Source organism: Schistocerca americana, chromosome 10, assembly GCF_021461395.2.
Source record: "Schistocerca americana isolate TAMUIC-IGC-003095 chromosome 10, iqSchAmer2.1, whole genome shotgun sequence".
NCBI classification, from domain to species: Eukaryota; Metazoa; Arthropoda; class Insecta; order Orthoptera; family Acrididae; genus Schistocerca; species Schistocerca americana.
The window spans coordinates 60,366,695-60,389,277 of record NC_060128.1 but is presented as its reverse complement, the minus strand read 5'-3'; positions in this window follow the sequence as shown (position 1 = coordinate 60,389,277).

The window sequence follows — 22,583 nt, the reverse complement described above, 5'->3', positions numbered from 1 at the left end:
GAGATGTCACAACTTCTACCCATCTGATCTTCAGCATTCTCCTGTAGCAGCACATTGCAAAACCTACTATTGTCTTCATTTCTGAACTGATTAATATCCACATTTTCACTTCCACACCAGGCTGTGCTCCAAACAAATACCTCCAGTAAGGATCTCTTATTACTTAAATTTATTTATGAAAAAACTGCCCTACAGCACAAAAGTACACAGAAAACTTCATTCACATTATAAGGCAAGAAAACAAGTAAAGTAATAAATCAGAGACACTAAATAACACATATCTGTAATAAAAGTGACAACAATATGAACAGTATGGAACAAAGAAATAACTCCAAGAAAACACTGCAAATCATAAACAACAACAAAATTATTACAAAAAGAATATAACATAAAAATCTCAAATAAACTACAATAAATACCAGGCAAAAACATAACTAGAACCAAACCTTAAAAATAAGAAAGAAAGAACCAAATTTCCACAAATCATTTATTTATAATTGTAACTATGCAAAAATGTAATATCACTGATTTGCTGTCATCCAAGCCACTTAGAGAAAAACAGTGTACGTAAAAAATGACTCTAGTGTACATCTAAGTAGAAGCCAATAATTATACAAAAATACAGGACACGCAGCAATGATATTACATGTAATGTAAAAACTCCAAACGAATGTATCGTAACTTTTCTGATCATTACATCAAGACTGTCACTCACTTAGGCATTTACATAGTATCTGATGATGACAATATGCTGAAATGGGCACATCATGGGTGATTTATAAAATAAAAACTATTTAAAGAGCAGTGTAGCTGGCTGATATTCATAACAAACCTAAATTTATATTTGATGCTAAATATTTTTCCTTTTCAAAAACAGATTGGAAGTCTGCATTTTATGTTCTTTCTTTTTTGGCTGTCATCCATTATCTTGCTACCTACGCTGCAAAATTCATCTGCCACTTGTAAACACAGCCTACATATGTTAATCCAAATTAAGAAACTTAACACCATAACAAATATAGTTTTTAAACAAATAACAACTTTCAACTTCGTGCGCCAGCATCTTGGAATTGTGTAATGCTGAAAATACAAAACAGACAGAAAATATTCACCAAGCAAAAATTGGGTAACTGGAAGCTGCATGCAGGCGATAGCACCTCATGAAGGCAGGAAGGCAGGCAATAGATATTGAAAGCAGCCTTTCACTACAATAACCTAATAAATTTTTGTGAAACAAACTGCCTGTAAGGTGCAGATTTCACACTGTAAGAATTATTTTATGGTAACTCCCCACCCCACCCTCCATCCCAAAATCTGAAATTTTTCATATATATATATATATATATATATATATATATATATATATATATATATATATATATATATATATATATATATATATATATATATATATATATATATTTATTTATTTATTTATTTATTTTTAATTACTGGCACTTTGTGCACATACCATTCGTTACAGAGAAGTGGTATATGAAAAGTACAGATTTTACTCACCATATTGTGTAGATGTTCAGTCGTAGTCGGGCACAACAAAAAGACTGCTAAACACATGTGCTATTATCCAAAAGGCCCTCTTCTAAAGTAGACACAAAAAAAAAACACACACACACACACACACACACACACACACACACACACACACACACTTCCTTTGCTTTTCTTTGTTACTATTTTCTACTAGATTTGTTTACTCAGTGTCCATCCTTTTGTTTCTCTTCTTTCCTGTGTTTTTCCTTCCAAACCACATCACACATTCTGACTTATGAGTCACACTGTGTCAACCGCCACATCCATAAACAGCAAATGGCTACATAATTGTGCTGATTGCTGGTGCAGAATCTCCTTCCTGATATTTCACCCACTGATATCATTACTCCTACATCCTAAACTGGCTTACTCTTCCTGTGTCACCTGCATATTTTTGCATGTTATTTTCTGTACATTCCTTTGGACATGAACTTGTTCCCCATTCTACCAACCCACTCTCCATCCCTACTCTTTCTCCTCTCCTTTTTCCAGTATGCACGTACTATACTCACCTAATCTGGTCGCATCTGCTGCCCCCTTTTTCATACATACCCATCCACGGACCTGCATCCCACATTGTTGTCTCCTGTACAGTATGATCAGATGATCTGTAAAAAGTATGTTATGTGACAAATAAACTACAAATACAAATACAAATAGAGGGTGGCCCTGCTGAAGTTTGCACAGCTAACATTTCTTATTTTCCAGTTTAAGACATTACTGCTCAAAATGTTAAATAGAAGTTGAAGTAGTTATGGGCCAGTGAATATGGTCTTCTGCTGAGGCACACCAATTACTTCTGTCATTCTGTAGATGCTTTAAGTTCTTCTTGAATTGGTCCTTACAGCACTTCAGAGGGGCACCATTGGGTCTTCTACCTGTGTTCACTTCACCATACAAAAGTTATTGAGGAAGTATGTCATTTCTCATCTGCTAGAATTCCCAATGTGTCCAGTCAATGACAGTGGCCTCTATATTGTACATCTTTGCCTTCTCACGAACAGCTGTATTTGATATAAAGTTGTCCCATTTGATGCTCTTCATGTATCTAAGTTTCTATTTGTGATGTCGTAATGTCCTTTACATGTGATCTGAGCTGAGAAGGAAATATGAAAAATCCTTCAGATTAAAGAATGCCCATAGTTGGATTGATTCATTAGCAAATTGTGGTTTCATATCAGATCAAATATGTGTAACATCAGTGGGACAGAAAATAGTATTGAAGTTTTTCATAACAAATGTTTCATGATAAAATATATTTCTCTAATGCTGTAACTAACTAATGACAACACAACATTTTATCTTTGGAATTAACTGGCTTGGTTAAAAATTCTATGACCATGAAATTTATATGCAGTGTTATGTAATAAACTGACTGCTTGATCCATGAGATGAGCTATTAAAACATGTGCTGACATCAAAATGAAGGATTGAAATGCAATGAATTTTAGTAGTTAATGTTACTAATTCTTCAATAAGACTTACATGGAATATATGCCTGTACAGATATGAGCAAGAAAGCGACCATAAAAACATCTGACAACAGAAGAATGAAACAAGTGACAACGAATGACAGACACTCTCCCTTTTACTGTTGGGGATTAAATTAAATGAGCATTATTAAGACTCAAGTCCAAACATTGTTTGGGTTCTTTCTTCATTTAAAAGTATTGTTTTCTGTTCAACAAAACATCACTATCTGTTCGAGATAAGTTATACAGGCCAAGAAAGATAAAAAAAAATCATTATGACATGCCAACGTGTTCTAATTACTTAAGATCAGAGTGGTGTGGTGTCCAGAATTCACAACAGTAGACCAGGGTAGGAACAACAACTGCTTGGTTCACTACCAGTTTGGTGCATTTTGTCAGATCTTCATTCAGCAGGACTTGTATGAGATATTCAAAACCAATATGGATAGCATTATTCTGCCCTCCTTTTTCTTTTCTGATGAGCAGTTAGTTAATAATATACTTCCTAGGTAGAGAAAGTGGTCTATTTGTTTCAAATATGTGCTGGAAACAGAGATACTGCAATCTAGAAAGACAGTTCCCAGAGCTTGTTATGCAAGTACCTATGTCTTTGGGATATCGATGGTAAGGCCAAACCATTCCTAAGCACTACTGAAACAATCTACAAACAGCTATATTTATGCAGGTGTATGAGCTGGAGAAGCAATGTTACGTTGTCTGCATATTGCAGAGCAGTTACCTGTTTCAGATGAAGATATGACAGAAAATGCCAATGCTCAAATATTTTCAATCTGTTGTGTAAGGTGTCTTCAAGGCAGCGATATCATGCTGTGGAGAAACGTCTGTCATAGTTACCTTTGAAAATAGTCAAATCACTGTAGGCACATAGAAGGCACCTCTGCATGAAGTTCAGAGAAATATATTGACACTGGGGAATTTGTATTGGTTGTGTCATATACGTGTGGTAAAATGAGCACCAGTAAAGAGTACTTCATAGTTCTTGACTTTGATGAAGGAAATCATTCTGTTGGGCTGAAATACATGCATCCCAGTGAACATTCATCGATCTGGCCACATGAGGAAGACATTTCTATGGAGAAAACACCTGTCATAGTGAGAAATGTGGAACATCTAAAAGTTGTAAATAACTGTCATCAGATCGTTTCCGTTTAATGCTTATACTATAATATAAGTAATTTTAACAGAATAGCATTTAAAATGAACTTCGAACATGCTGGAATAATTGTAGGTCATCATCTACTGTTAATCAGTACAACGAAAAACCAACCAAAGTTGCTAATTTCACTTTTTTTTTTTCTCTCAATGACTAGTTTCAGGCATGCACCTATTTTCAGATCATCATAACATAGTCAAAAATGGTATTTCTGAAAACGTAAAAATCATGTCAAAAATGTGCAAACGAACAGTTACAGTGCATAGAGATAACAGATAACATTTTTAACTATGTTACAATGATTTCAAAATGGTCTTGGCCAAAAACTAGTCATTGAGTGAATAAAAAAAGTAAAATTTGTAACTTTGGATGGTTTTCCATAGTATTGAGTTTTCACAACGTTATGACAGAATGAGTTTTGTGACTTTCATTCATAATTTCATATTTTGCTAGTAAATAAAATAAAATCATTTCAGTTAAACACTTGACCTAATTTGCCACACCTGTAACATAATACAAATTCTACATGGATGAATTCAAAGTCAAATTTAAGTTCTAATTAAATGATTTTGATCTAAGGAGATAGAAAAAAAGGATAAATATTTCTATAATAAAAGGGCCTAAGGTATTAAGAAAATAATAAAATTAATTGCGCGCTTGTGTAATACAGGTAGAAAATTTCATCACACCTACAACATTTCATCGGTTCCCTCCCATTCTTCCCAGAAAAAAGATACACATTTCACAATTGCTGGTCACCATTTACACATACGACTACACAATTAAAGATAACTCTGGAGGTGAAAAGTGTGTGGAATAGCAGAATTAGCTTCTTGTTCATACCTTTAATTTTGCACCTTCATCAAAGGAGGTACATTTTGTTTTCATTACAACAAACTTTTTCCATAAGATAGTTACAAAACATGTGTAAGTCAACTGCATTTTATGATACATTTTAATCATGATTTTATATTATGTGCTTCTGAAGTTCTATACCATACCTTGCACAAATAACTTTGTCATCCCCATGTCGAAATTTAGTGACACTTGCATGAGCAGCTATTAAGTTTTTACATCCTCCACACTCAGCATCTCCAAAACAAGCAGGCCTGTTGAAATCTAGCAGAATACCTATTGTGTCACTTTCAATCAGTTCATGTCCTTCATAACTCCATTCATGGAATTCAGAGTCAGATGGCCTGCCTGCATTTCCATTGAAGACATACTGCCCCACTTTCATTCAGTATTTTATAGTTGTTTTCCATGAAAACTCACACTGTAACTATGAAGAGTGTTGTTGTTGTTGTTGTTGTTGTTGTTGTGGTCTTCAGTCCTGAGACTGGTTTGATGCAGCTCTCCATGCTACTCTATCCTGGGCAAGCTTCTTCATCTCCCAGTACCTACTGCAACCTACATCCTTCTGAATCTGCTTGGTGTATCCATCTCTTGGTCTCCCTCTACGATTTTTACTCTCCACACTGTGATCCCTTGATGCCTCAGAACATGTCCTACCAACCGATCCCTTCTTCTAGTCAAGTTGTGTCACAAATTTATCTTCTCCCCAATTCTATTCAATACCGCCTCATTAGTTATGTGATCTACCCAACTAATCTTCAGCATTCTTCAGTAGCACCACGTTTCAAAAGCTACTATTCTCATCTTGTCCAAACTATTTAAAGTCCACGTTTCACTTCCATACATGGCTACACTCCATACAAATACTTTCTGAAACGACTTCCTGAAACTTAAATCAATACTCGGTGTTAACAAATTTCTCTTCTTCACAAACGCTTTCCTTGCCATTGCCAGTCTGCATTTTATATCCTCTCTACTTTGACCATCATCAGTTATTTTGCTCCCCAAATAGCAAAACTCATTTACTACTTTAACTGTCGCATTTCCTAATATAATTCCCTCAGCATCACCCGACTTAATTCGACTACATTCCATTATCCTCGTTTTGCTTTTGTTGATGTTCATCTTATACCCTCCTTTCAAGACACTGTCCATTCCGTTCAATTGGTCTTCCAGGTCCTTTGCTGTCTCTGACAGAATCACAATGTCAATGGCAAACCTCAAAGTTTTAATTGCTTCTCCATGGATTTTAATTCCTACTCTGAATTTTTCTTTTGTTTCCTTTACTGCTTGTTCAATAAACAGATTGAATAACATCAGGAATGAAGAGTATTACACTAGCCAAAATAAGAGCAACAGCATATGCCACAGATCACAAGCAGTCACAGGGGACAGCTCGGAGACTAGGGGGCCTATGGCCATATTCAGCATCTGCACTTGATGAGTTGAGGGTGGATTGTGATGCATGAAAGAATTCAGAATTGGATGCCCAGTCCAGTACTCAGTTGCAAAAATATTTCTGCACTAGCCTACCATTAGATGTGTGCCAAAAGGGGAAATTATGACTCTGCTTCCATTAGATGTATAAAGTGAGGCTACAGATGGACACATAATTTTTGTGTACAGACAGAATGAATTATGAAGAGACTTCAACCTTCAACATGCTTCTTAGCATCGTTTACTATCAGACCACTAGTAGATACAACATTCAATGGCTCTAGCTCAGCGATTCCCAATGTTTCTTAGACCAATATCTCTGGGTGCAATCAGACATTAGACCCTGCTCCCCTACCCCTGTGCCAGCTGTTGCTCCCCTCCCCCACATTATCACAAACTTCAGTACCTGACTAAATTGTAGAATGAAAGACTTTTCTTCAAAACTTTTATTTTTTAAATGATGATCAATGATACTGTTTCTGTGTGTGTGTGTGTGTGTGTGTGTGTGTGTGTGTGTGTGTGTGTGCATGTTAGAATGAATTATGAAGGAATTCATGGTGCATCGCAAGTGCTACCCGCAACTCCATCTCAGATAAGAAAGATGACTATCCACACTGAGGGTAGACACTTATTACAAAACATGCTTCTCCTTCATTACTCCTCTCCATTGTGGCACTTCCTTCACATGCACACTGCAACCACATTTAAAATCAAACAAGATCAGATTTGTGTGTTATACTTACCGTTCACAAATCATTTCACTGCTGCACTCTTTACTTCTGAACTGGCAAGAATTGGATGAATTCAGACTGTTAATATTTTATGGCTAACCACTCTAATAACACTAATAATAATAGTAATAATAATAATAAAAACTGTGTATGAGACTATAGTAGCCCTTATGTAATTACTGCTGTGCCATGCTTCAATTACCGAGCGAGGTGGCGCAGTGGTTAGCATACTGGACTCGCAATCGGGAGGACGACGGTTCAATCCCGTCTCCAACCATCCTGATTTAGGTTTTCCGTAATTTCCCTAAATCGTTTCAGGCAAATGCCGGGATGGTTCCTTTGAAAGGGCACGGCCGATTTCCTTCCCCATCCTTCCCTAATCCGAGCTTGGGCTCCGTCTCTAATGACCTCATTGTCGATGGGACGTTAAACACTAACCACCTACCACCATGCTTCAATTAATTCATTTATCAGTTCAAAGTGAGTAATGAAGCACTTTCTGGACTACTGCAGGTACTACCTGCAACTTTGAGAAGACATTTTCTTGAGATATTTAGCATTTGTAACACACTGGGTGGTTATAATTAAACTTTCCCTACTTACCACGTTATAACATGGAAACTAATTACCATATGAATACCAAACTTGGTAGCATTATCAGTCATAATGATTCATAGTCTCACACACCTCACCAGTCACAGGGCACTTGTTGACATATCAACGTCAGCTTGTACAAAAGAAGCAGGGCAGTGAGACTGCTGTAATGCTGCAGTTGCACTTTATTGGTGGTTGAAAGGATTACAGAAGGGCCCTCAGTCTCCACCTGATATACAGAGTATGATGAAGAAGTTTGAAGCAACTGGAGAATTGGGTGTTGCTCCAGGAAGAGCCCGATGACTGGTTGCACCACAGGTGGTTCATGAAATCGCTGTTGCTATGGCAGACAATGCTATACGCAATTCCCAAAAGTCAGAAGTGGACATGCTGTGTCACAACAATTCAACATCCTGTGGCCCACTGTATGGAAGGTGCTTCGAACCATTCTCAAATGGTACAAGATCCATTTCGTACAGCAGCTTGCACCACAGGACACACAACGATGTGTCGACTTTGCTCTCCACTTTCTCACAAGGAATGAAGTTGATGACGGCTGGCCCTGGACCATTCTATGGACAGACAAAGCTCATATTCTCTGACAGGTGAGGTGAACACACGGAACTGCTGAGTGTGGGAATCTTCACGTCCAGTCACTGTGCATGAAGTCCCTCTGTATGGTGAACGTGTCACTGTATGTTGTGGCTTCACACCCATATTCATCATGCCTATTCTTTTTTGAACAGGTTGGCGCTCAGGGAGCAAAGACGTGCAGTGTGACTGGCCAGCATTACTGTGATATGCTTTGCCAGCATGTCATATCCGCTCTACAGGAGAGAGACACATTGAACTCAACAGTTTTCATGCAAAATGGGGCCCCACCCCACATCGCTCGTAATGTTCATCTGCTTCTCCGAAACACTTTTGGAAAAAATTTCCAGAATGAGATTTTTACTCTGCAGTGGAGTGTGCGCTGATATGAAACTTCCTGGCAGATTAAAACTGTGTGCCGGACCGAGACTCGAACTTGGGACCTTTGCCTTTCGCGGGCAAGTGCTACCCGAGCGCGACTCATGCCGTGTCCTCACAGCTTTACTTCCGCCAGTAGAGCACTTGCCCGCCCAGAAATCGATTTGCATCTGTGTGGCCCAATGAAGGCTACAGTCTGCGCGAATTTGATGTAGCAAGACGTTGGATCCGATGTCGACCAGCAGAGTGGTACTGGGGCAGGCATATAGGTCCTCCCAATACGGTTATGTAGGGCTGTCACATCGAACTGAGATTACGCTGAAGACTAAAGTTTTATAGCCAGAATAGTCGGCAATAAAAATGGTTCAAATGGCTCTGAGCACTATGGAACTTAACTTCTGTGGTCATCAGTCCCCTAGAACTTAGAACTACTTAAACCTAACTAACCTAAGGACATCACAGACATCCATGCCCGAGGCAGGATGCTGAAAGACAACATCCGACGCCAATACCTCACCACTGCCGACATGCTATACAGTGCTGTCCACAACATTATTCCTCGACTACAGTTATTGTTGAGGAATGATGGTGGACATATTGAGCAATTCCTGTAAAGAACATCATCTTAGCTTTGTCTTACTTTGTTATGCTAATTATTGCTATTCTGATCAGATGAAGCGCCATGTGTCGGACATTTTTTGAACTTTTGTATTTTTTGGTTCTAATAAAACACCATGTCATTCCAAGTATGTGTGTCAATATCTACATTATTCCGCGATTTATTCAGTTTTCAAATTTACGAGGTGCGGCTAGAAAAAAACCGGACTGATGCTGGAAAAAACATTTATTTACAATTATTTAGAATTTCATGTTATCTCCTTCAATGTACTCTCCTCCTCGGTCTCTAGACCGCTCCATACGAATTTTCCACTGTTCATAGCAATGCTGCAGATCATTTTCGGTAAGTCCATACATTACTTCCGTCGCTTTTTCTTTTACTGCTTCAACAGTCTCAAATCTAGTTCCTTTCAAAGCTGACTTGACTTTAGGGAAAAGAAAAAAGTCACAGGGGGCCAAATCAGGTGAGTAGGGTGGATGATCTAAGATGGGAATGTTGTGTTTTGCCAAAAACGTCTTCACTGACAACGTACTGTGAGCTGGGGCATTGTCTTGGTGAAGGATCCATGACTTTTTTCTCCACAAATCGTTCCGTTTTCTCCGTACTCGCTCACGTAGGGTAGCCAGGACGCTAATGTAGTAATGCTGATTCACTGTTTGTCCCTCTGGTACCCAATCAATTTGCACAATCCATTTGATGTCAAAAAAAACAATCATCATTGCCTTGAATTTCGATTTTGACATTCGTGCTTTTTTTGTCGTGGAGAACCAGGAGTTTTCCAATGCATCGATTGGCGTTTAGTTTCGGGATCGTAAGTAAAAAACCACGATTCATCGCAAGTAATAACATTTTGTAAGAAGGTGGGATCACTTTCAATGTTTTCCAGGATGTCAGAACAAATCATTCTTCGGCGTTCCTTCTGTTCAATTGTGAGACACTTTGGAACCATTTTTGAACACACTTTGTTCATGTTGAAACTTTCATGAAGAATCTGCCTAACACTTTCCTTGTCAACTCCTGTTAACTCAGACACTGCTCTGATTGTTAAACGGCGATCTTGTCGAACAAGTTTACCGATTTTTTCAATGTTTGCATCAGTTTTTGCTGACAATGGTCTGCCAGTGCGAGTGTCATCACTGGTGTCTTCGCGGCCATCTTTAAATCGTTTAAACCACTCAAACACTTGTGTTCGCGATAAACAATCATCGCCGTACACTTGTTGTAACATTACAAACGTTTCACTAGCAGATTTTCCTAGTTTGAAACAAAATTTGATGTTAACACGCTGTTCTTTCTGTACACTCAACATTTTCCGACGCACAGACAAAACGTCAACTACTTAAAACAGACGCCACGGGCAGACTGAGTGCAGGAGGCAGATGAAACTCGAGCAGTAGGCGGAGCGAGAGTCACGTGACAGGCCACGCGATTTTCAGCCTTATTGCATTCGTTTTATTGTTTCACCAGTACTAGTCCGGTTTTTTTCTAGCCACACCTCGTATACTGACTTTTTGGTCACCCAGCACATTCTCCATGTCTGTGTAAGTCACGCTTATCCATTACCTTCGGTTCACAGCGACAACGAGAGTGGCAGGCACATATTGCCAGTGGGTGGTGTTGCACCGCAATATCGATGTTGACCTTGAGCCTGCGACCCGGCATGGTTCAAATGGTAGTCATTTCTGCAGAACATACTTACGTAAAAGTCCTGTGAATATGAACGTCCTGTCTCTAGTCGTTCAAGGTGTTCTGCTCTTTCTGAACATGAATGTAGGCCTACATAACCAGAAGCCACGGCACTACTAAATTCTGCAATTCGTATGCATTGCTTGCACACGAAACTACTGTTACAGTGTTGTTATGGAGTCAAATAAGTCAACTGCGTATTTTCCAGACTTCGGGACATCAGATCACTGAAATTCGTGTCCCACAGAGGTAGAATTCCTGGTTAGCGACCAAGTGCAAGGCTGCTGAGACGGATATGAGTCTTGCAACTACGCAATATTTTTCTACGCTGTTGAAGTGGATAATAAATTTAAACTAATTTCGAGGAAACGTGAACTTAGGCAACGTAGAATGCTAAATTTTGAGTTTATCGCAACGGAAACTGCTGATCTGCAACATTTTCTTCCTTACGCTACTGGAAACAGCTGACTTCCACCAAGTCATCCGAAAGAATGACCGTGACCTTTAGCGGAGGCCATTAACAAGTCCTGACTCTGGAACTGGCATTTACCGCCAGTTTTAGCATTTTACAAGCGCCATTGCGCTCTTATCAAGACCGAGCGAGGTGGCGCAGCGGTTAGCACGCTGGACTCGCATTCGGGAGGACGACGGTTCAAATCCGCGTTCGCCCATCCAGATTCAGGTTTTCCGTAATTTCTCTAAATCGTTCCTGGCAAACGGTTCCTTCGAAACGGCACGGCCGATTTTCTTCCCCACCCTTGACACAATACGAGCTTGTGCTTCGTCTGATGACACTGCTGTCGACAGGACGTTAAACCAAATCTTCCTTTCTTCTTTCTGTTATCAACTAATGTCTTCATCAAAGAATTTATTTTTTTAGTACGGAAATATTAGTGTGGTTCAGCCATAGTACAGTTATTTTCATGGCGCTGACATCAGAAGAGAGCAAAATTAACCGTATTTCTATGGCACATAACCGTAACATACGATGTAACTCCCCATAGTACAGTCTTTGACAGCATGTCCACAGCGGAACAGGATGCCATTTCCATGGTAACCCTCGATTATCCACGTAAACGCTGGGGCAACGACAATCTTTGGTGCAGATTTGTAGTTCTGAGTTTAGAGGGCAGCATACTCTACTTCATACGAATGAACCATTTTAATAGTATAATTAATATTCATTGACGAATAATGATCAATAATTGACATTATGATGTGTTATAACTGTAACTGTTCCTTCATAGTTATGTATTAAGTTATGTAATCATGAACGTGTTTTCTGATTGGCTTCATATGATGTCATACTCAGAACATTGGGTGTGTCCAGCCCTAATAATACCTGTTCCCTCTACGAGTCAGCAGTTACAAGAGCGTCGAGGGTCAACGAAACTCATTTACCAGTGTCCATCCACCACTCTGGGTATAATTTATTACTATTTATCTCATTTTTATATGCTTATTATAATGTCTACACTACTTTGGCAATATATCTTTACAGAGCCTGAAGATAACTCTATGAAAGAGTCGAAACTGGTCGTCACTCCAATAAACAAAAAAAATTGCGATCAAGATTGTTTTAAATTTTAATTTTAAAGAATTTATTTTTAATGTAATCAGTGAAGAACTGGATATGTCCGATATTAATTGGAAAAGCACTCCATAGAAATATATAGATCTAAATAATTACATATTTTTGCATTACTACTACTAAAATTGACCAAAAAGCATTAAACACTTCCTTCAGACACATGTATAGCAGCAGCGGAATGAAAAAATAGTAGCAATAATGACAGTAATAATAGAATTATCTGGTGTCTGCATACTCCCCAGTAGTATTTCTCCAACTAAGAAACGTGCTGAAACAGTGAAAATTTCAGTTGGAACTGTGGTAGCTAGAAGCATCTTTAGAGCCCGCTGACATGAGACTAATTTCCGTGTCAGTAGCTTGCTGATAATTAACCAGTTACTAGAGACCCGTATTTTCTTCACGTACCAGTTTTGTAAACCAAGCGCATCTTCCGTTACAATACCGTTTTTTTTAAGAACTATAAGACGCTACGGACTATAAGATACACCTTAATTTTTAAACAATTTTTTTAAATAACATTTTACCATTTTTATTATTAGACTGCAAAGCCAGAATAAAAAATTCTTAGTTTATAAAACCTAGCTGACTTCGAACTCCCTGAAAATCATCTGAACTTTCTTCTTCTTCCCTTCGTCGTCATCGTTGCCCTCTTCGTATATAAGGCGGTCTTCGCTGCCATCGAGAACGTTACACTTCTTGAAAGATTTCGCAATAATGTCTTCTCTCACTCTAGACCACGACTGTTTTATCCACTAACACATGTGTGTTGACTGTAGATCATTTTATTGCTCCCTTCGAAGCGAATTAATGGTGAGTTTCATTCAACATCCATTTGTTCCGTCCCTCTGTCATATGCACTTTAAATGGATTATTTATAGAGAGTTGAAGAGGTTGCAACTGTGAAGTAGGTCCTCCCGGAATAACAGCAAGCTCTGCATTTTTCTGTCTCAGTTTCTCTTCCACAGAATTTTTCATATGACTACTATACTGATCTAGCACAAGAACTCTTCTTCAGTAAAGTACCTTTCCTTCCCTCCCACACTCTGTTAATCCACAATTTCATACCAGCTTCGTCCATCCAACACTTGTCATGTATGTGAACAACAACACCTGAAGGTTTTCAGGTTTTGGCATTGTTTTGCACTTGAAAATCATCACTGGCTTAAGTTTAGTACTTTCAGCACAATGCGAAAGGATAACAGTGTAGTGCATTTTTTTCATGTCCACTTATATTTATATTTACAGTTTCAGCACGTATCATGGCAACAGTTCTGCTACTCGGCGCCTTTCCCTTTCCTTACGTTTTACTCTCTTATGTAGCATTTTCCTTCTTTTCCTGCTTTCTTTGCGTGTGTGCTTCACTTTTCTTAGGTCTGTCCACATTCGTTCCCTTTAATGTGTGTCAGGGCGCTGATGAGCTCGACGTTGAGCGCCCATAAGCCAACACACACACACACACACACACACACACACACACACACACACTACTCGGCACAACAAATTTCAAAGGCGTTTCGTTCATATTCACTATTTGGCTTGCCGGGCGGAGTGGCCGTGCGGTTCTAGGCGCTACAGTCTGGAACCGAGCGACCGTTACGGTCGCAGTTCGAATCCTGCCTCGGGCATGGATGTGTGTGATGTCCTTAGGTTAGTTAGGTTTAAGTAGTTCTAAGTTCTAGGTGACTGATGACCTTAGAAGTGAAGTCGCATAGTGCTCAGAGCCATTTGAACTAACTACACTCCTGGAAATTGAAATAAGAACACCGTGAATTCATTGTCCCAGGAAGGGGAAACTTTATTGACACATTCCTGGGGTCAGATACATCACATGATCACACTGACAGAACCACAGGCACATAGACACAGGCAACAGAGCATGCACAATGTCGGCACTAGTACAGTGTATATCCACCTTTCGCAGCAATGCAGGCTGCTATTCTCCCATGGAGACGATCGTAGAGATGCTGGATGTAGTCCTGTGGAACGGCTTGCCATGCCATTTCCACCTGGCGCCTCAGTTGGACCAGCGTTCGTGCTGGACGTGCAGACCGCGTGAGACGACGCTTCATCCAGTCCCAAACATGCTCAATGGGGGACAGATCCGGAGATCTTGCTGGCCAGGGTAGTTGACTTACACCTTCTAGAGCACGTTGGGTGGCACGGGATACATGCGGACGTGCATTGTCCTGTTGGAACAGCAAGTTCCCTTGCCGGTCTAGGAATGGTAGAACGATGGGTTCGATGACGGTTTGGATGTACCGTGCACTATTCAGTGTCCCCTCGACGATCACCAGTGGTGTACGGCCAGTGTAGGAGATCGCTCCCCACACCATGATGCCGGGTGTTGGCCCTGTGTGCCTCGGTCGTATGCAGTCCTGATTGTGGCGCTCACCTGCACGGCGCCAAACACGCATACGACCATCATTGGCACCAAGGCAGAAGCGACTCTCATCGCTGAAGACGACACGTCTCCATTCGTCCCTCCATTCACGCCTGTCGCGACACCGCTGGAGGCGGGCTGCACGATGTTGGGGCGTGAGCGGAAGACGGCCTAACGGTGTGCGGGACCGTAGCCCTGCTTCATGGAGACGGTTGCGAATGGTCCTCGCCGATACCCCAGGAGCAACAGTGTCCCTAATTTGCTGGGAAGTGGCGGTGCGGTCCCCTACGGCACTGCGTAGGATCCTACGGTCTTGGCGTGCATCCGTGCGTCGCTGCGGTCCGGTCCCAGGTCGACGGGCACGTGCACCTTCCGCCGACCACTGGCGACAACATCGATGTACTGTGGAGACCTCACGCCCCACGTGTTGAGCAATTCGGCGGTACGTCCACCCGGCCTCCCGCATGCCCACTATACGCCCTCGCTCAAAGTCCGTCAACTGCACATACGGTTCACGTCCACGCTGTCGCGGCATGCTACCAGTGTTAAAGACTGCGATGGAGCTCCGTATGCCACGGCAAACTGGCTGACACTGACGGCGGCGGTGCACAAATGCTGCGCAGCTAGCGCCATTCGACGGCCAACACCGCGGTTCCTGGTGTGTCCGCTGTGCCGTGCGTGTGATCATTGCTTGTACAGCCCTCTCGCAGTGTCCGGAGCAAGTATGGTGGGTCTGACACACCGGTGTCAATGTGTTCTTTTTTCCATTTCCAGGAGTGTATTTGGCTTAGTTCACACTCGTTTTCTTCCGATGTTGAATAATAAAGCGATGGAAAGATATTTCCTCTTTACACTGTTATGGTGTTTGCTGAGATATTTTGCTTTTCTTTCGAATGCTTCGTAAATTTGTGGCACCACCCAACATCATCCTTAACGTTTGTTAAATTCCACTGTAGCGCTAACTTACGAGCGTGTATTTGAATTATTTTTGTAATACTTCCAATGCCATTTTGACGGTGTCCTCGAATCTATTTCAATTCGTCATATTCTAGCTTTGGTCATTTTGCATTCGCTCCTCTATTTGCACATTTAGTCTTCTTCATTTTTTTAATATTTTATTTCATTTCACGCAGAATCGTATCTCCCATTTGATCTTCGTCTACATCCTCCTCCATTTACATAATATTGTCCTCAAGAACACATATTATGCCTAGTAACAGACATCCTATGTAAAAACATCACTTCTTTTAATAACTTTGTGATGGCTGTGAACCCAGATTGGAGAAAACATCTCTATAATTTAGATCAGATGTTATTGTTGTTGTGGTCTTCAGTCCTGAGACTGGTTTGATGCAGCTCTCCATGCTACTCTATCCTGTGCAAGCTTCTTCACCTCCCAGTAACTACTGCAACCTACATCCTTCTGAATCTGCTTGGTGTATTCATCTCTTGGTCTCCCTCTACGGTTTTTACCCTCCACACTGCCCTCCAGTACTAAATTGGTGATCCCTTGATGTCTCAGAACATGTCCTACCATCCGATCCATTCTTCTAGTCAAGTTGTGCCACAAACTCCTCTTCTCCCCAATTCTATTCAATACCTCCTCATTAGTTATGTGATCTACCCATCTAATCTTCAGCATTCTTCTGTAGCACCACATTTCGAAACCTTCTATTCTCTTCTTGTCTAAACTATTTATTGTCCGTGTTTCACTTCCATACATGGCTACACTCCATGCAAATACTTTCAGAAACGACTTCGTGACACTTAAATCTATACTCGATGTTAACAAATTTCTCTTCTTCAGAAACGCTTTCCTTGCCATTGCCAGTCTACATTTTATATCCTCTCTACTTCGACCATCATCAGTTATGTTGCTCCCCAAATAGCAAAACTCCTTTACTACTTTAAGTGTCTCATTTCCTAATCTAATTCCCTCAGCATCACCCTACTTAATTCGACTACATTCCATTATCCTCGATTTGCTTTTGTTGATGTTCATCTTATATCCTCCCTTCAAGACACTGTCCATTCCATTCAACTGCTCTTCCAAGTCCTTTGCTGTCTCTGACAGAATTACAGTGTCATCGGCGAACCTCCAAGTTTTTATTTCTTCTCCATGGACTTTAATTCCCACTCCGAATTTTTCTTTTGTGTCCTTCACTGCTTGCGCAATATACAGATTGAATAACACCGGGGAGAGGCTACAACCCTGTCTCACTCCCTTCCCAACCACTGCTTCCCTCGACTCTTAGAACTGCCATCTGGTTTCTGTACAACTTGTAAATAGCCTTTCGCTCCCTGTATTTTACCCCTGCCACCCATAGAATTTGAAAGAGAGTATTCCACTCAACATTGTCAAAAGCTTTCTCCAAGTCTACAAATGCTAGAAACGTAGGTTTGCCTTTCCTTAATCTTTCTTCTAAGATAAGTCGTAGGGTTAGTACTGCCTCACGTGTTCCAATATTTCTACGGAATCCAAACTGATCTTCCCCAAGGTCGGCTTCTACCAGTTTTTCCATTCGTCTGTAAAGAATTCGTGTTAGTATTTTGCAGGTGTGACTTATTAAGCTGATAGTTCTGTAATTTTCACATCTGTCAACACCTGCTTTCCTTGGGATTGGAATTATTATATTCTTCTTGAAGTCTGAGGGTATTTCGCCTGTCTCATACAACTTGCTCACCAAATGGTAGAGTTTTGTCAGGACTGGCTCTCCCTTAAGGCCGTCAGTAGTTCTAATGGAATGTTGCCTACTCCTGGGGCCTGTTTCTACTTTGGTCTTCCAGTGCTCTTTCAAATTCTTCACGCAGTATTGTAGCTCCCATTTCATCTTCATCTACATCCTCTTCCACTTCCATAATATTGACCTCAAGTACATCGCCCTTGTATAGACCCTCCCATATACTCCTTCCACCTTTCTGATTTCCCTTCTTTGCTTAGAACTGGGTTTCCATCTGAGCTCCTGATATTCATACAAGTGGTTCTCTTTTCTCCAAATGTTTCTATAATTTTCCTGTAGGCAGTATCTATCTTACCCCTAGTGAGATAAGCCTCTACATTCTTACATTTGTCCTCTAGCCACTCTGGGGTTACTCAACAATTGCTGCAGTCATGGACTGTGCGGCTGGTCCCGGCGGAGGTTCGAGTCCTCCCTAGGGTAGGGGTGTGTGTGTTTGTCCTTAGGATAATTTAGGTTATGGTTCAAATGGCTCTGAGCACTATGGGACTCAACTGCTGTGGTCATTAGTCACCTAGAACTTAGAACTACTTAAACCTAACTAACCTAAGGACATCACAAACATCCATGCCCGAGGCAGGATTCGAACCTGCGACCGTAGCAAATTTAGGTTAAGTAGTGTGTAGCCTTAAGGACTGATGATGACCTTAGCAGTTAAGTCCCATAAGATTTCACACACATTTGAACATTTGAACTCAACAATTACAAATTATTAGCCAACTCATCTATACTAACGCTCTGGCAAAATCAGAAATCATAAATATTGAACATCTTTACCTTATTTGCCTGAAGACTTCATCTTCCGTGTTCAACAATACTGACACACATAAATTAAGCTAACTCTTGGTGGCTTCACACAGCATACCACAGTATCTTTAGCTCTGCGGTCGAGCGCATTCAGCGATCTGCATTATCGAGAATATCAGAGACATTCATCGTTTATAGTACACTAGTTTCGTTTTCATTTACCAATATTCTCCTCTTATTCTGGTGCCACATACAAGTGCACCCCAGTACACTCCTTTCACCACCCTCCGGCGGGGTTCAGCAAATTTGGTACATATTTGGAAATACCTTGTGCAACAAATGTGTGGTAAATCTATCTAACTCTATAACATCATTAAACGCGAAAGAATTCAAAGTGCTCAGGCGCATTAGTATAAACCATAATCTGGTTATAATCTGGGTCAATCGTCTCTTAAACAAGGCTGCTGTTAAATAAAACATGTAAAGCAGAATCAGTATACAATCATAATCCTCAAAATAACGGTACAGTATTTGGCAAGGGAGAAGAAGAGTTGTGGCTGAAGCCTACGGGCATGTTTAAGTGTGAGCATCATAAAGTCCAAATCTTTTTGTTTTGTGCAGGTTCAACAACTAATGGCGACCCATGCAGTGTAACAAAACATCTGAGCTCCGTACTATTTTCCTCAGTCATGTGCAGAGACACAAGAGGTACTCAGCAACAGATGGCAGACTACTGTAGTTGGCGACTACCATTATATCAGTAAAGTGATGGCCATCATCACCACTGCTCTTCATTGTAAAGTTTCTTCCAAGATCCAGACGACATATATACACTACTTGCCATTACAATTGTTACACCAAGAAGAAATGCAGACGATAAACGGGTATTCATTGGACAAATATATTATACTACAACTAACATGTGATTACATTTTCACGCAATTTGGGTGCATAGACCCTGAGAAATCAGCACCCAGAACAACCACCTCTGGCCGTAATGACGGCATTGATACGCCTGGGCATCGAGTTAAACAGAGCTTGGATGGCGTGTACAGGAACAGCAGCCCATGCAACTTCAACACGATACCACAGTTCATCAAGAGTAGTGACTGGCATATTGTGACGAGCCAGTTGCTCGGCCACCATTGACCAGACGTTTTCAGTTGGTGAGAGATCTAAACAATGTGCTGGCCAGGGCAGCAGTCGAACATTTTTTGCATCCAGAAAGGACCGTACAGGACCTGCAACATGCGGTCGTGCATTATCCTGCTGAAATATAGGGTTTCGCAGGGATCGAATGAACGGTAGAGCCACGGGTCGTAACACATCTGAAATGTAACGTCCACTGTTCAAATTGCCGTCAATGCGAACAAGAGGTGACCGAGACGTGTAACCAATGGCACCCCATAACATCACGCCGGGTGATACGCCAGTATGGTGATGACGATTACACGCTTCCAATGTGCGTTCACCGCGATGTCGCCAAACACGGATGCGACCATCATGATGCTGTAAATACAACCTGGATTCATCGGGAAAAATAACGTTTTGCCATTCGTGCACCCAGGTTCGTCGTTGAGTACACCATCGCAGGCGCTCCTGTCTGTGATGCAGCGTCAAGGGTAACCGCAGCCACGGTCTCCGAGCTGATAGTCCATGCTGCTGCAAACGTCGTCGAACTGTTCCTGCAGATGGTTGTTGTCTTGCAAACGTCCCCATCTGTTCACTCAGGGATCGAGACATGGCTGCACGATCCGTTACAGCCATGCGGATAAGATGCCTGTCATCTCGACTGCTAGTGATACGAGGCCGTTGGGATCCAGCACGGCGTTCCGTATTACCCTCCTGAACCCACCGATTCCATATTCTGCTAACAGTCATTGGATCTCGACCAACGCGAGCAGCAATGTCGCGATACGATAAACCGCAATCGCGATAGGCTACAATCCGACCTTTATCAGAGTGGGAAACGTGATGGTACGCATTTCTCCTCCTTACACGAGACATCACAACAACGTTTCACCAGGCAACGCCGGTCAACTGCTGTTTGTGTATGAGAAATCAGTTGCAAACTTTCCTCATGTCAGCACGTTGTAGGTGTCGCCACGGGCGCCAATCTTGTGTGAATGCTCTGAAAAGCTAATCATTTGCATATCCCAGCATCTTGTTCGTGTCAGTTAAATTTCGCGTTTGTAGCACGTCATCTTCGTGGTGTAACAATTTTAACGGCCAGTAGTGTAGTCACTTACGTTGAAGTATGAATCCCAGTAGTAAATTGCTCCAGTACTATTAACGGAGGTAGGAGAGTGGATAATGGAAGGGACAAAAAAAGAAGGTAAGGTGGTGGAACATGACCATTTCTACCTACGTCAACATCGAGTAATGTATCTGATCAGAATAAGTGCAGTATCGTAATGAAATTGCAGACTGGATGAAGCAACAACGCTTTACGTCAGTGAATAGGTAAAACTGAATGTGAGCTTTGAATAAGACAACATCAATAAGTGTGGCATCAGGCTGCCAATTAGACACAGAATAACCAAACATTACACAGAACATCACTGGTTCATAACGTTGAACTGTGGCTCTCACTAGCCTTGTATATGCAATGTTGTGCTATAATTACGTAAGAAACGTAACAGGACAATCAAGAATTGAATGACTCCATGCGGCCTTATACTTAGAATTCATGCAAATCTTAATAACTAATAAAATTGAATTTAATTTCGATATTGTAAACCCAACACCACCGGACTCAAAGCCGCCAAGCACAGAAGAAATGAAAGAAATCATAAAATACCTTAAAAATAATAAAGCACCTGGAGAGGATAATATAGTTACTGACCTATGGAAGTACTCCAGTGACAACATGATACATTGCGTGTCAGAAATACTCAAAGAAATCTGGACAACACACAGCTTACCGCCAAAATGGACACCTGCACTAATACATCTACTACATAAACAGGGGAAGAAAACAGAGCCTAGCAATTATAGGGGAACCTCCCTCTGACCAGTGACCTATAAGATCTTGTGTAAGGCGCCTTCAAAAAGAGCAGAAGGAATACTTGACAAACAGCTAGGAGAGTTTCAGGGTGGAAGGGAAGGTCATGTGCAACATAAATATTACACTTAACGAACATAATAGCAATGAGGAAAATCCAGAACTTAAAATATGTAATATATAAATATCCTTTACCTATAACTTTATATGTCACTCAGAGGCCTATGAATAGTTCAAAATGCGTGTGAATACCTATTAGACAAATAGAATCATAGATTCAAAGTATGGCATCATGTCAGTAAAGACACAATATTTAGAGGTTGTATAGCACCCTCAGGGCTTCATATTAAATAACCTGTATCTCTAACAAAGCGCATATCTACATAGAAGGATATAGGTATGCTTGATGAGGGCAGTGCACTTTATCTGTAAAGAAAATGATTAAAAGTCAAACGTCATTTGTCTTGCGCCAAGAACTGCTATGGCCAAAGCAAAGGAAAAAAATGTGATTATAGTATGTGCAAGCATAAAGACAGGAGTATTAAGATCAATATACCTTAGTGACTAGGTAAATGTAACATATTCCAAGAAGTCAAGAGGTAAATATACAAAGACGAGGGTGAATGGCAGAAATAGTAGAACCTGTAAATGTGATTATTAACCTGGAAACAAAAATAGGACAGTCAAATGGCTCTGAGCACTATGGGACTTAACTTCCGAGGTCATCAGTCCCATACAAATTAGCACTACTTAAACCTAAGAAGGTTGTACACATGGAGGAATCCTGGAAATACTAGAACGTATCAGATACATTATATAATGGTAAGACAGAGATTTAGGAACCAAGTATTAAATTGTAAGACATTTCCAGGGGCAGATGTGGACTCTGACCACGATCTAGTGTTTATGAACTGTAGATTAAAACTGAAGAAACTGCAGAAAGGTGGGAATTTATGGAGATGAGACTTGGACAAACTGACTAAACCAGAGGTTGTACAGAGTTTCAGGGAGTGCATAAGGGAACAGTTGTCACAA